We start from the raw sequence: 15,796 nt of genomic DNA on the forward strand, positions 1-15,796 counted from the left end.
AGCAATAATACCCGTCCAACCCACACAAAGGTGCCATGTTATCCAAGTTGGATGGTAGAAGTGCTGACTTCCTTCCACTTGACTAACTAACTGCCTTACAACTAGAATTGAATGAGTGCTGAGAGGTGTCTGAGGCCAGGCAGTTTTAGAAGCAGCTGGACTAGAGAGAAAAGGGCAATACCAAAGACACCTAGGGTGAACTCCTTTTGCCAATCCATTTTCAAACATGAGAATTTAGAGGGATCACCAGGACAGTCAGTACATGTGGTTCTTCACTTCAGTTAAGGCTGGAGCTGACTGAAAAATTTCTGAGTTATATATAATGTAAAGAACCCACCACAAACCGATCTGACCCTAGTAAGATGACCTTTCTGGACTATGAGGCTGTATGAGATCATGATTTTGTCATGGTGCTTTGACCTAAAGACAACGCAGGCGTGTGGGGGCAAAGCCACAAGCGGCAGATAAGGAAGTAATGTCAGTGTGGACCTCTTAAGGAGTTTGGGGTCTTTCAGAGGAAAAGGACAGCTAGAAATACAGATGGAATCCCATTTCAAAGGCCCAGAGGAACCTTAAATGACTACATTCTAAATAAGTTTTAATAAATGAGAAATCTACTGCTATGTAACACATTAGGAGAATAACATTTTAAAAAATAAGTGGAACACTGTTTTTCCACTTCTAAAAGCAATAAATATTCATAGAAATTCCAGAAAATACTGACAGATATGGCAAAGAAAATAAAAATCATTCATGATCTTGTAACTCAGAATAGTTAGGTGTGTTTTATCTAGTATTTACTTGGAATCAGATTATATATACAATTTGGGCACACTGTCTGTTTATATATATGCTCAAAAAGCAAGTATTACTAACCTTGAAAAGAAAAATACAACCAATGTGCCAGAATGTGCTGTGCCCATTTACACCTTCAACCTGGCACAAGGCTCCACTCCCTTCTACAGCTCTCCAGAGACTTCCTCAGTACACAACTGCCAGTGTTCCTCCAAGTCCTGACCCTCCTTGACACTATTAACCAGCCCCTCCTCAAACATCGCTGCGGTTTCACAGACATCACACACTCTGACCTTTTCTCTCATTTCTACTGCATCATTCTGGGTCTCCATTCCTTACTGACCCCTTTAGCAAATGTGGCACTGCCTGAGCTCTCATCTGTAACTACAGCTACATATTCTCCTGGGTCCATTTATTCACACTTGTCAATAATTGGTTTGTATTCACGCCTTCTAAATGTCTGATGTCGGTCTCAATCTCAGGCCTGACCTCTGGTCCTGGGTTCCCAACTATTCTTAAGACTTTTCCATCTGGCTTATCTCATGACAAAATTAAGCTCAATTTGTCTAAAATCACGATCAGTTATTCATTCATACATATCTGCTGAACGCTCACAATGGACTGGGGACTGTTCTAGACACTGGGGGGACAGTAGCAAATAAAATCCTTCAATGAAGCTTCTGTTAACAACAAGGTCCAACTTGCTCACCTGACGCTCTAAACTTTCACAACCTTGGCCTGGCTTGCCTGCCCAACTGCTCATTTCTCTTCTATGATAAACTCTTCCTCCAAACTGCAATGCTATCGCTCAAATTTTGTCTTCCCAACTCCAAAACTTTACTTAACACAGTTACCTCTGAAATACCCCCTCCCCACCTCTACCTCTGAAATTCTATCCACTCCACAAGCTTCAATGCCACTTCTTCCGTAAGCTTCCTTTAAGCCCTGATCCTAAACAGTCTGCTCTTTTCTTTAAATGTCCACAGGATGTCTGTGGTATTGTCCCCACAACATATACTGCATGCTTCCTGTTCTTTCTGAAATGATGACAATAATAATTATAATTTATCAGAAGCCCATACTGTGCCAGCTACATTGCTTGGAATTTTGTATCTCTAAGCCTCACAATGTATAGTAAGTATTATTACCTCCATTTTACAGACAGAAAATGGAGGCTCAAAGACAAATAATTGGCCTGAGGTCACGCACCTACCCAACTGGACTTACAGCAACTTGAGAGTGGTGATTTTAATCTATTTCATTTTTAATAACCCCCTCTGGGCCTAGAACTATGGCTAGTACACAATAGGTGCTCAATAAATATTTATTGAATGAGCAGCTGGATAAAGAGTAAGTTTTCAAAGCAGTGACATCTGTAAATATAAATACCACTCTGATTTTCTGGCAAAAGTACATTTGAATTCACTGTAAGCTCATTTAAGTAAAATCTGACAAAACATATGTTGACTTGAGCTTTTAGGATTTTCTTGGTAAAGAAAGCTTCTACACTATAGAAACCAGCTTTAAAAATAACATGGCAAAGGATAGGCAGCCAAGACCTCACTTAGACCTTTTATAGAAACAAAAGCACCCATGCAGCACTAGGGAATCATTTTGTGAACCACTGCGAATCAGTAGTTGGGTTGGTCTCATTTTCCACTGATTTAGAGCTCAAGTTCTTTCTAATACCAGTAAAGAGACATTTCCTTTGAAATACACCAGACAATCAATTTAAAGCATTTTTCAGTACATCGCTGTCCTTGCTTATTGTTTGCCACTCAAAAATCATTGAGACATTTGATGCCCCAAGATGTTTTCCCAGAAACTAAACTAAATATAAGCGTGGCATTTCAAATCTCAGATTGCTTTGCTTTTGAAGGCAGTAATGTTACTCTGCCCCATTTGTCGACCACTGGACTGGAAATCCATGGCTCCTGATCAGGAATCCCATTTCATAAAACCACCAGAGTTCCAGTATGACCCACTTTAAGTAACCAAACAGACACAAACTTCAGTTATGTGTCTAAAAATGCAGACTCAATTTTTTCCACTTCCCTTTACCTCCATGGCAAGGAATAGAGATTAAAAAACTAACAAAATACCCACTCAAATAATCTAGGAATTAGGTGAAGTAGGTGAAAACTTCCATCATAAACATCACATCTTGCTATAGTCAGCCTCCAACTGCAACAGGGAATATCTTCTTAGCCCATGCAGGTGCCATCTGAGCCACGCCAGTTGGCAAAAGCTGAATACGTGACAGATCATAACAATGAAAGCAACAACCACCACAGAGGTTCACAAGACCCTGATATGTAAGCTACCCAGAAAGAACCACGAAAGTAGTTTTAAAGATGTCATCAACTCATAGAACCATTTGGCTCTACTGAGAATAATCATTTTCATATGCATGGCTTAGAGTATGGTTTATGAAGTTCTTGATAAGCTTCTTGATAAAAAAAAAAAAGAACTAGTAGTAAACAGAGAGAATTAAGAAAAAGTAGCAGGATTATTTTTTTAAAGATGATGAAAGAGAAACCAAGATGACTCATCTCTTGTCAGTCAAAGGCCCTAAGGAGAACAAAAAGAGGTTCCTGGAATCCCTGTCTAATCACTGGGCCAACCAAGTCCAATGAGAAGGTCCATAAACGGAGCACCTGGGTGGCTCAGTGGGTTAAAGCCTCTGCCTTCGGCTCAGGTCATGATCCCAGGGTTCTGGGATTGAGCCCCGCGTGGGGCGCTCTGCTCAGCAGGGAGCCTGCTTCCTCCTCTCTCTCTCTGCCTGCCTCTCTGCCTACTTGTGATCTCTGTCAAATAAATAAATAAAATATTTTTTTTTTAAAAAAGGTCCATAAACTCTAAGTAGACTGAATCCAACAATTCATCATCCAGGTTTGTTTTTTTTTTAATTATTTTATTGTGTTCTTTTAGTCACCATAAAATACATCATTAGTTTTTGATGCTATGTTCCAAGACTGTTTATGTATAACACCCAGTGCTCCAGGCAATCCAGGCCCTCCTTAATACCTGCCACCAGGCTCACCCATCCCCTCACCCTTAAAACCCTCAGTACGTATTTCAGAATCCACAGTCCCTCATGGTCGGCTCACCCTCGGATTTCCCCCAATTCACTTTTCCTTTCCTTCTCTTAATGTCCTCCATGTTATTCCTTATGTTCCACAAGTAAGTGAAACCATGATAACTGACTTTCTCTGATTGACTTATTTCACTCAGCATAATCTCCTCCAGTCCCATTCATGTTGAGGCAAACGTTGGGTATTCATCCTTTCTGATGACTGAGTAATATTCCATTGTATATATGGACCACATCTTCTTCATCCGTCTGTTGAAGGCCATCTCAGCTCTTTCCACAGTTTGGCTACTGTGGACATTGCTGCTATGAACATTGGGGGTATATATTCACCACCCAGTTTTGAGTTTGTTCAATGGGACAGAGGTGTCACAGTGAGAACACAAATTTCTGAGACCAGAAAGGGTTAAGGTCCCAGCACTGACTTCTAAGCTAAAGGACTACAAGCAAGTCAGGCTGATTCAGGACTTCCGGGCCCTCCTTATCTGCAAAATGGAAATCCTGCCAATGCCTGCCTCTGTCTACCTTAGGGAATTGTAAAACACAAATGCAGATAATGTATGTGAAAGCTCTTTGTAAAATCTAAAGCAATTACTATTCCTGTTAGAAGCTAGCTAATTCCTAACCATGGAACCATTTATACTCCACAAGCCTTTACAAGGATGGACTAAGAACTCAAACACTTGATAGAGGCTAGGGAGACCAAACCAGAGCTTCTGCCCTAGAAGCGCCTAACAGCTAGTGGGGAAACAACATAAAACAAGTGTAAACAGTGCCTTAATAGAAATACTCAAAAGGTGTTACAGGAACATAAAAAAGGAATCATTAATAATCAAGAGATAATAAAGAGTTGTAACAACTGAACACAATTAAATGATGTAGCAGTCTACAGAGAGATGACTTCAGCTGGAAGAAACCAAAGACAAAGGAAACAACCAACCAATAAAACCAATCATACCTGCTCTAGAAATGATGCTGCTTCTGACATGAAGCTGTCAACCTATGGTAAGAGCTTCAAAGGCTTCACCAAAGGGTAAGCTCACAGTAAACTAACAACGGCACAAATGGAAGGCACTGGTACAGAGCGCGCTTCACCAGCTGCCCAAGTTTTTCTGACCCAAAGAAACACCACTGGCGAACAGAAGGCCACTGCTGCATGGCTGGGATGTCATGGAAAACGAATAAATGCCTCATTTCCTATTGACTTTAATTCCTTAGGTCACTGCAGCTGATTAGCAGAAGGGAAAATACTTACAACTTTAACCTTCAAAACAACAATCAGCCTATGGGTTAGCACATATTCACAAAACCAGTTCCTATGGGCATGCAGGATAAATGTACATCAGAAGTAATTAAATGATTTTTTTATTTCTTTCTCTGCTACAACGGAACTTGTTAAAAAGTGAGCCTGGGTCTTTGTTCAAATGGCATCCTGAGAGTATCAGACCCATGATAAGGTCTAAGCAAAAGGATGGGCTTACTCAGTGCCCATGAACAGCATCCATGACCCCTCCCTCCCTCTTTTACTTAATCTGTGACAACAACCTTGACTACCAAGCAGCCTCTTACAGTTTTGTCAGGAAATAAGCAAGGCTGGCAAAGGCAGACAAAACAGCCTATGACCTTCAAAGATAAGGACAAGGTAAGGTAAAATAATAGGATGAATCTTTGTTACTTTACTATGTCCAACATGAAGGTCAGAAAAACCTCTGTCCATCAAACAGAAAAAAGGAAAAGTTCACAAAATATGAAGGAGAAGAACAGTAGAAACTGCATTTTCATCTCCAGTTCTGGATTTAGATTTCTTTTATTATGGACTATATTCAAGAGTATGGAATAGGATTTTTAGAAAACAATGCAGCAGCATGTACACATTCTGGAGTTCTGACTGGTCCATATTTCTTTAACTTTTTAAGATTATTTATTTATTTGAGAGAGAGACAGGAAGAGAAAACAAAGTGGGGTGACAGGCAGCGGGAGAGGGACAAGCCCCACTGGGTGTGTAGCTCGACATGGGACTCGATCCCAAGATGCTGGGATCAGGACCTGAGCCAAACGCAGATGCCTAACTGACTGAGCTGCCCAGGCATCTCTCTTTTTAGCTCTCTTGACTGGAAATTAAGATGACAGCATATGATAATTGGGGCTCAAATAGCTGCTCATCCTCCAAGACTACCGCTACTAAACTCATTTAAAAAGCCCTACAAATGGCTCATTCAATGTAGACAGACACATTTAAGTGTGGAATGATGTATTTAACATTTAAAAACAAAACGAAGACAATTCTTACTAGTAAGCCAAGATCAAGATTAAAAAAAGTCATAGCTAATATTTCGGAGTCCTCACTAAAGGGCAGTCATTATTTACGCGCTTTATCTGCTTCACGTTGTTAAACCCTCACAATGACCCGGTCAGAGGGCTGCTATTTTCACCACTTTACAGAAAAGAAAACTCAGATTTAAACAGATGAAGTTATGTGTCCAAAGTAATACAGCCAGTGAGCGGAAGTAAGGCTCTAAAATGCACATACAGGGCGCCTGGGTGGCTCAGTGGGTTAAGCCGCTGCCTTCGGCTCAGGTCATGATATCAGGGTTCTGGGATCGAGTCCCGCATCGGGCTCTCTGCTCAGCAGGGAGTCTGCTTCCTCCTCTCTCTCTCTGCCTGCCTCTCTGCCTACCTGTGATCTCTCTCTATCAAATAAATAAATAAAATCTTTAAAATAAAATAAAATGCACATACAGCTTTGTATGGCATTTAATAGCAAATTAATTACCCTCGGATAATATAGCTAAAATTTTACAAAATGGTGCTTTGCATTTATGTTTGCATTAGTGACAAACATCAGCAACCTTAAATTACTTATTTTAATAATCTATTTATTTTAAAATCTTTGTTAATCCCACAACTCAAAAAAGTTAAATGCTCAAAATCATCTTTATACCCAGAAAACTGCTTATACTCAATTTATTGAAAAAAATCACATCTGTAATACTTGTGTGTCATATGTAAGGTCTCTGTGGGAATGGTGGATGAGAGGTCCCTGAACAAACAGGGTAAAAAGCTGTTCTCTAACTAAACAGCTAACCTTAATTCTCTTAGTGACCTTGAACACATTACTTAGAATGTCTGCAAGAGTATAATAACTGTGACTTCATTTAGGCCAAATAAGTGCTTTTGCAAATGTTGACATAGTCCTAATTGCCCAAACCTTTTACTAATGTTTCCCTAAGACATCATTTTTCATTTAGCTGATAAATAGAAACACTTGTAAAAATGTTTACTTTAAAAAAAAAAAAAAACCTCTGCTAATAAGTGTTTCTGTCAAAAGAATTAAAGAAATATTTTCAAATTAAATGTGACTATAGATAATTCCAACATATTCTAACTATTAAGGCATGCCCAAATAAAGTGCCTCCTTCTAAAGCCAACTGAACTCTTTTGGGGGAGGAACAGAGATAAGAATATCATTGTACATGGGGTTCAATCCAAATAACAAAGTTGACCCACAACCTTTAGTCTTGTTTCTTAAATCTACTGAAAGATGGTAAGCTCAGGTTTCATACGACCACACTACTAGGAATCCACAGACATCATATCTACTATTTCGGTAAGTGACAATCACTTTGGGACCAAGATCTGGAACTGGAAGACCTCAGTTTCAACATTCCATGCACAATGACCGGAGGTGTGACTCTAGCCAAGCCATGTGAACCTGAACTCCAGTTACCTTGATGCAGGTCAAATAAGGATACCTGTCCTACCCTCTTCAAAAGCTGTCTTGGAGAGCAAGTCAAATGACATAATGCAGTGCTCTGTGAACTCCAAAGCAAGGTACAGGATGCCCACGGGGGTTGTGTGGTGCCAGGGAAAGGGTCCACGTGGTCTCTGATCTCCTCTCATTATAAACCAATGAACTGGCACAGAGTGGAGACAGCAATCACTTTAGGAAACTCTGAGACAGGTTTATAATCTACTCAAAGAAGGCCTGCACTGTTCAGCGCAGCAGGAGTTGCTGTTTCCACTTTTCTGGTGGTCTTGGAGTGAGGAGATTCACTAGTGCAAGAACATGATGATTCAAAAGGAGTATCTCTCCTCAAAGAAGAAAAACCAAGTAAGTAAAACCCACCCTTGTCCTCCAAGCTCCTCTACAGCTAAAATATTTTCTCCTCTTCCCTTTTAATTCCAAGTTTCTAGAAGAAACTTGCTCTTTTTGCTTTCTGACTCTACTCCTCACCACCCATTCATTTGCACCTCCAGAGGAAATGCAGTTCTGCCAGAGGCAAAGGTCATCAACAATTTCCTTGTTGCTAAACCCAGGGGACTTTTCACTGCATGGCCGACCTGACCCCTCAAGCAGTATCTGACCTACTGCATGCCGGCTCTGCATCGCTCTCACGAACACACTGATGCAGCCTCTTCTGCTATTTCTCCTTTATCTCTGGATGTTCAGTTCAGTCCCCACTATGAGTTCCCCTTCTTATGCTCGTATCATAAATGCAGGCAGTCCTCAATTTCCCCCATAACCCTCTTGTTTAGTTCCTCTTTTGAGTGATCTTCATTTCTGTGGGCTTCAGCTGCTGTCCATGTGGTAGAAGAAGAACAGATTACTCCCCTGAGCTCTAGACCCACAAACTTCCTCTTGAATATCCTTTATAGGACTCCTTAATGTGCACTAACCTAGCTCCTCATCTTAGGCTCAACTTGTCCCTAGACCTGGTATTGTCCATACAGTGAAGGACACCATCATCTGCCCCAGAAAGTGAACATTACCCTTGACCCTTCTGTCCCCTTCACCTGCAATCACTCCAAATACCAAGTCATATTAATTCTACCTCTACCACGTGTGTCAAATCTAGCCCTTCCTCTCTTTCTTTACTGTCTTAGTTCAGACACCACCGCCGAGTCTCCTTCCCTTCAGTCTTTCCTGTCATCACAATGCAACCCAAGTGGGCTTTCTAAAATTAAAACCCTGCTGTCTTCTGGAAAAACCATACACTCCTTAACATTGCCTGTAAAAGCCCATGGCCACTTGCTTTCCTGGGCTCATCTCCTGAATCTCTCTTTACCCTCACCCCACCCCACAACACACAGGGACACAACTTGGCTAATTTAATTTAGCCTTTGTGTCTGTGCTGAAGTGTCACTTCTTCCCTGACCTCCTACGTCCATTTTAGTCTTCCCTCTTATGTGTCCCCAGAGCACCCTGATCTTCTCAATTATAATGCCTTTAATGCTGTGTAAAATGGCCTGTTTACTTGTCTGTCTCCCCCCACTAGACCGTAAGTTTCATGAAGGCAAAGACTATGCCTGTTTTATTCAAAGTTGTACTCTTGGCTCTGATACAAGAGCTATGTGTCACGGTACGAAACAACTGCTCAACTCTCACTTGTTCAATGAATCAATGAATCCCTGAGGACAGAGAGAAGTAGTTCTGGAAAAGCTCAAGTGCTGACTCGAATGGATCAAGAATATATGGGAAAATATCATTTACTTAGTTTCCTGGAGCATAAAAACTGCTGGTTACCTTTCTAATGTTTTCTAGCCTGTATATGCCCTGCTCTGTGACTAAAACTTCCATTTATAATCATATAGACAAGCCACAAAGTAAAGTGGATATTTAGCAATTTCCCTGTTAGATAAATGTCCACAAGTGAACTGGGTAACACAGAACCAGGCAGCTTCAGTGTGTACTGGATTATACATTGGCTACACTAATCAAGACACCAGGACGGATAAATCTCTCCAGTACTCACCAAGATGGCATAGAATCAGAGAATCCAATTTAAAACATGTAACTCAAATGAACAGTTAATATATATGAAAAAGAAACAAAAATGTTAATGAAAACAGCATGCCTGACATCTCAACACAATGGCGTCTGTATTTTAACTTTAGTTTTGCTCACAACTCACGCTGTCATCAAGACTAATCACATCCACAGACCAAATATAGTTCTCACCTTATTGTATGAAGGTAAATTATGTGGGCTTTTTATTGTCTGACCAGTAATGTCCACAGTAGCCAATGAAGGAGAGCAAACATAACGCATGGAATTTACTACTGGTGTCATTTTTAGCATAGCGTCACTCAGTACTCAGTTCTCAGAATTATTTAGCTTGCACTAGAAGCTCTAAGCTAGAATATGGTTCAGCGACTTATGAACCAAATACAAAATCACAGTCCCCATGAAGAAAATCACCATTTGGCTAATGCAAATGGAGCAACAGACACTCTCTGGACGTTTCTTGTAGGTGTGAATGAGTAGAGCAAAATGAAAACCGGAAAGGGAACCAGTGTAGAAAATGAAAGCATATCAGGGATCTCTGCTCCTGAAAATTGTCCAGAGACGGAGAATCCTAAAAAAAATCTGCCTGAATGATTTAATCTTTCCCAGGTTCCTATTAAACTCAGGTCTTCTGAAACAAGTAAAGCAGTACCCATCTACCTACAAGCTTCTTACATACATAAATGCATAGCTTCACTTGAAGTACTATAGGAAGGCTGCATCCGTGATCAAACTGGAACAGAGAATGTCACGTTATCTGACAAATACCCAATGAATATTACCACTGGGTGTTTTGTAACGCAGATGTTACCAGTCTGGGTCCAGCTTGGTTTTGCTAGCCAGAACAGGCACATGTCTTTCTTTTTGCAAATGGTTACATATCCATCACAATTCTCTGTTTTCCACTTGTATAATTAACCTAGGTCTAGTGCCTAAAGCCTAAAATCCATCAATCTATGAGAAAATAAAGCTACATTAAGCATTTGTGAACATTAACTGTAAAAATATTTCTAAGTTCCTTTGCTAGGAGCTTTAGGTCAAGGGGTAGGAGCATTAGTGAGGCTGTTCATACATGCAGCCAAAGAGCTTTTCAGAAAGGTTCTATCATTTGCTCACCCCTCACAGCATTTGAGAGTATCTGCTCCACTGCACACTAACTAAGGTGAAGAATTGAAACTGTTAACAATCTATGTAAATTTAAGCACTGGAAAAATGGAGCCCTGCTGTTGTTCCAATTTTCATTTCTTTGATTAATGAAAAGGGAACATATTTTCATATGTCTATTAGCCACTTAATTTTCTCTTTTATGGATAGTCTGTGCTGTCTTTTGCCCACTTTTCTGCAGAAGTCTGTTAGTTTTCTACTGCTATATAACAGATTTCCACAAAATCAGTACTTTAAAGCAACGCCTATTTCTTATTTCACAATTCTGAAGGTCAGAAGTCTGGATAAGCTTGACTAGGTTCCCTATTCAGGATCTCTCTCAAGAGGTCAAAATCGAGGTGTTGTTGGCCAGGCTGGGCTCTTATCTAAAAGGCTCTGGTAAAGAATCCAGATCCAAGCTCATTCAGGTTGGTGGCCTAGTCCAGTTCCTAGGTTGTGCCCCCAAGTCTGAAGCTCCGGTTTCCATGCTAGGCCACCCCCAGCAATTCTAGGCATCCTGCATTCTTCAAAGCTCCTCCATTCCTTCTCAAGTGTCGCCTTCACCCTCAAAACAGCAACAATATGTTGTTCCTCCTCAAGCTTCAAATTGTTTGGATTTCCCCAGCCAGAGAAAGCTCTCCACTTTTACGAGCTCCTGTGATTAGATTAGAACTACTCAGGTATCTTCCCTATTTTAAATTCAACTGTGTCCTATAACACAATAGAGTCAAAAGAGTGGTATTTTATCATCTTTACAGGCTGCGCAGATTAGGGCATGCAGTCTTGGTAGAGGGACATTTTTAAAATTCTGCCTCCTATAGAATCATAGGTATTCTTTCTTATCATTTGTTCATGCTCTTTATGGTAAATCTTAATTGTATGAATTTACAAATAATTGACTCTTCCTGATGACTATAAGAAGTTGCATTTGCACAATGGCAAAGTTAACCGGATGGGGCCACTCTATGCTAATAAGAATTCTGAGGGGCATCTGGGTGGCTTAGTCGGTTAAGCCTTGATTTGGGCTCAGGTCGCGATTTCAGGGTTGTGAGACTGAGCCCCACATTGCACTGGGCATGAAGCTTGCTTAAGATTCTCTCCCTCTCTGGGCACCTAGGAGGCTCAGTCAGTTAAGCATCTGCCTTTGGCTCAGATCGTGATCCCGGGATTCTGGGATCAAGCCCTGCATCAGGATACCTGTTTAGCCTGGAGTCGGCTTCTTCCTCTCCCTGTGCCCCTCCCCCAGGCTTGTGTGTTTTCTCTCTCTCTCTCTCTCTGTCAAATGAATAAATATATTTTTTTAAAAATTTAAAAAAAGATTCTCTTCCTCTTTGTGTCCCTCCCCCTTCTAAAAGAATAATCTTTAATACCTAACTTTGCCACACTGATTTTTTTAATTGTGGAAAAATATCTACATATTTGCCATCTTTGCCATTTTCAAGTGTACAGTTCAATAATAAGTACATTCACACTGTTGTGCACCAATTTACAGAACTCTTCATCTTGCAAAACTGAAACTATACTCATTTAACAAAACTCTCCATTCTGCCCCTCCCCCAGCTTCCGCAACCATCATCCTACTTTCGACACTGGTTTATTTTTATTACATGTATTTTTAAAAAATCAATGAAAGAGGGGCGCCTGGGTGGCTCAGTGGGTTAAAGCCTCTGCCTCTGGCTCAGGTCATGATCCTTGGGTCCTAGGATGGAGTCCCGAATCATGCTCTCTGCTCAGCAGGGAGCCTGCTTCCCCCTCTCTCTCCGCCTGCCTCTCTGCCTACTTGTGATCTCTCTGTCAAATAAATAAATAAGATATTTTTTTTTAAATCAGTGAAAGAGTTTATTTTTTAGTAATCTCTACACTCAACATGGGGCTTGAACTCATGACCCGGAGATTAAGACTCACATGCTCTCCCAACTGAGCTTAAGACACATGCTCTCCCAACCAGGGGCCCCTTTTGTATTTATTAACAAACATGGATACAGCAATTATTACACACGCTGTTTTTAATGCTTTAAAAATACTAATTCATTCAATCCTCATAACAACTCCATGAGATCAGTACTATTATTAAACCCATTCTACAGATTGGGAAATACAGCATGTAACTTCCCATACAGAAAGTGGAAACCTGGTAGTCTGGCTTTATAGTTCTTGCTACGAACCATTATATTGTGAAAATACTCATTTTAAAGACAAACTCATAAGGCATTAATATTGTTTCTTTGATGTACTTGCTTTCAAAACACTTTTTTTAATTTTTAAAAAAGATTTTATGTATTTATTTGACAGAGAGAGCGCACAAGCAGGGGGAGTGGCAGAGGCAGAGGGAGAAGCAGGCTCCCTGCTAAGCGAGGAGCCCAGTGTGGGGCTGGGATCATGACCTGAGACGAAGGCGGACACTTAACCGACTGAGCCACCTGGGGGCCCACAAAACCCTTCCCTAAGTGCAATTTAATCTAATACTATTCTACTAATTAAAAGCTAGACTCTGTGATGGAGACATGTCTCTATATAGCCCAATTTCGGGTGAAGGCATTTTCGAAGTTAATGAAATGAAAACCGCCTTGCATTTGATTATAGGTACAACAAATTAAAACTTACATGTAGTCAATTTATAATAAAATACCTTATGAATGAATACAAATCACAATTCGCTATGACCCCTGATATTGAAATATTAAAGAAAAGAAAGTGTTTCTCTTTTCCGAGGAAAAACGAAGGGGAAAAAAAAAAAAAAGTTCCAAATAAGTTTACAACAGCATAGCTCCATCTCAGTTTAACCTGTTAAATTCAAATCTGCCCTGCTTTACAAGCTATAAATCTAGACCAATCTCGGTTCACCGTTCGATTATCTATGTCAGCAGACATTTACTTCATTTACGGAGTGGGTCTGAAACGTCCCCATCCTGGCTGGGCAGCTTAGTTATCCTCTCCCAGAAGACCGCATCACGCTTGTCATCAGCCACACCGCATCATGTACTACGCCTTAGAAACGATCGGCGTCCACGGAGGGAACCGCGGCCGCGTCCCGGCGCCCCGGCGCGACGGGAGGAGGGAAGGCTCCGCCGAGACGCGGGTTCTAGGACCCAGAAGCAGGGACACTAGAAACAACGCACAGGACGGGATCGGCTATTTCAAACTGCTTTCTACTTATATACCCGAGGTATAAAAATAAGCGGACAAGGCACCACGCCATCTCCCCTCACCCACTGTCCGCAGTCTCCAGCACGAAGTCAAAACCCGAGTAGGAAAGAAACAGCAAAATCATCGCCACCCCGGGGACACCTCGGGTATCTGCTACAACACTGTCATCCCCACACCCTGCCCCCGCGGGCCAGCCGGGCAGCACGGAAGCTGGCAGGATGCTCACCTGGCCGCCGGCCGGGGCTCTCCCCTCAGCTGCGGGGCTCGCAGCCTACTCCCGGCCGGAGCTCGCCCTCAGGCAAGCCCGCCTCACCGTGACAGCGCGCGCGGCCGCCGACCGTCCCAGCGCGGCGGACTGTTTACAAGCGCGGCTCGCGGTCCCGTTCTTAAATGCTTCCCCCCAGACACCCGGGAAGCGAGACCCGGACACATAAGGTTCCGGGGCGCAAGGACTGGTCTTTTTTTGCCTCAGGACCCGGCCGCCAGGCAGGGCCTGACTGGCACAGCCAGGCCTTATCTCTGTTTCCTTCTGTGCGGTTTTTATCACACATATTTTGGAAACAATGGCGGGGGCCGCAGAGTCTCCTCACGGCTCCTCCCATCGCCCAGATGGATGTTTGCAATTGGAAAATTTCACTGGGCACGTCCGCAGGATTGGACCCATTCTTAGCAGCTCCCTAAGAAAATTACTCCGATAAGTTCTTTCTGAAAATGGGACTATTGCAACCTGGAGGTTGCTTCTCATTTCAGGTTTGGAGCTGCGGAGAAAAATCCATTTTCACTGGCCTTTCATGTTGTAGACAGCAGGTTGAAAGGGGGTGCTCTTCAACCCTCATTCGGATTCCCGGGAAAGAGAGAGTGGGGTGGGGTGTGTGTGTGTGTGTGTGTGGGTGTGTGTGTGCACGCGCGTGTGGTGTTCATATACGCACCGACCGGCGCCTGGGTGCTCGTAAGACACCCCATCCCACCCAACCCACAGTGGTTTGGGTCACTTTCAAGATCTGCTGGTCTAGCTGGATAAGCTTTTCCTTGGAGTTTTCCCGCTCTATTTCCTGTCATAGCACCCTTCCTAACCATTTCCTCAATTTATAATTATGCGTTTATTTTCCTATTTTATTGGCTTCTCCACCCCTACCCCAGCCTCTCCTATAAACTCCGTGAGGGCAGGAACTGTTTCTTTTCTCGCAACTGGCACAAAGCACCATTCAAATGAATGAGTGAAGAAAAGGCTGTCAAACAAAGAAACAAACAAAACGTTGTCCAAGGAGGCTAGAGAAAGCAGCTTTAGGAAAGAAATGGAAAATCTGATCCCAGCCCCCTTCCTTAAACATTGATGAAAAAAATCTTTGACCGTAGAATTTTTCTGGGAGCACCTGGGTGGCTGAGTCGGTTAAGCACCTGCCTTCAGCTCAGGTCCTGGGATAGAGCCCTCCACTTCCTGGGGCTCCCTCCTCAGTAAGGAGTCTGCTTCTCCTGCTCCTCCTCTCTCTCTCTCTCTCAAATAAATAAATAAAAATATTTAAAAAGTAAAAAAAAAAATTTTTTTTTATTAATTTTGAGAGAGACATTGTGCCCTTGTGAGTGGAAGTAAGGGGAGAATCAGAGGAAGAGGAAGAGGGAATCCTCAAGCAGACTCTCCAGCTGAGTGCAGAGCCCTTGAGGGGTGGGGGGGAATGCTAATTCCAGGACCTTGACATCAAGACCTGAGCCAAAATCAAGAGTGGACTGCTCAATGGACTGAGCCCCCAGTTGCCCCAACCATGAAATTTTTTCAAAATATCTCCTTCCATTGATGTTCAGAGTTTAAGTTAAAAACAAAACCAAAACCAAGACAC

At 42.1% G+C, this 15,796-nt stretch overlaps 1 protein-coding gene across 4 annotated transcripts in view; it reads right to left on the reverse strand.

Moving 5' to 3' along the window:
• PLEKHM3 (pleckstrin homology domain containing M3) overlaps window positions 1–14,354 on the reverse strand; it is a 178,644-nt gene extending 164,290 nt beyond the window's left edge. For all 4 annotated transcript variants that reach the window (XM_004764266.3, XM_013062300.2, XM_004764267.3 and 1 more), the window contains exon 1: window positions 14,188–14,354. The gene's annotated coding sequence lies outside the window, so the exon portion shown is untranslated. The remainder of the gene's footprint in view (window positions 1–14,187) is intronic.
• Window positions 14,355–15,796: the final 1,442 nt, after the last annotated feature.

This window comes from Mustela putorius, unplaced genomic scaffold, assembly GCF_011764305.1.
Source record: "Mustela putorius furo isolate JIRA1106 unplaced genomic scaffold, ASM1176430v1.1 tig00000275_pilon_pilon_pilon, whole genome shotgun sequence".
Lineage (NCBI taxonomy): Eukaryota > Metazoa > Chordata > Mammalia > Carnivora > Mustelidae > Mustela > Mustela putorius.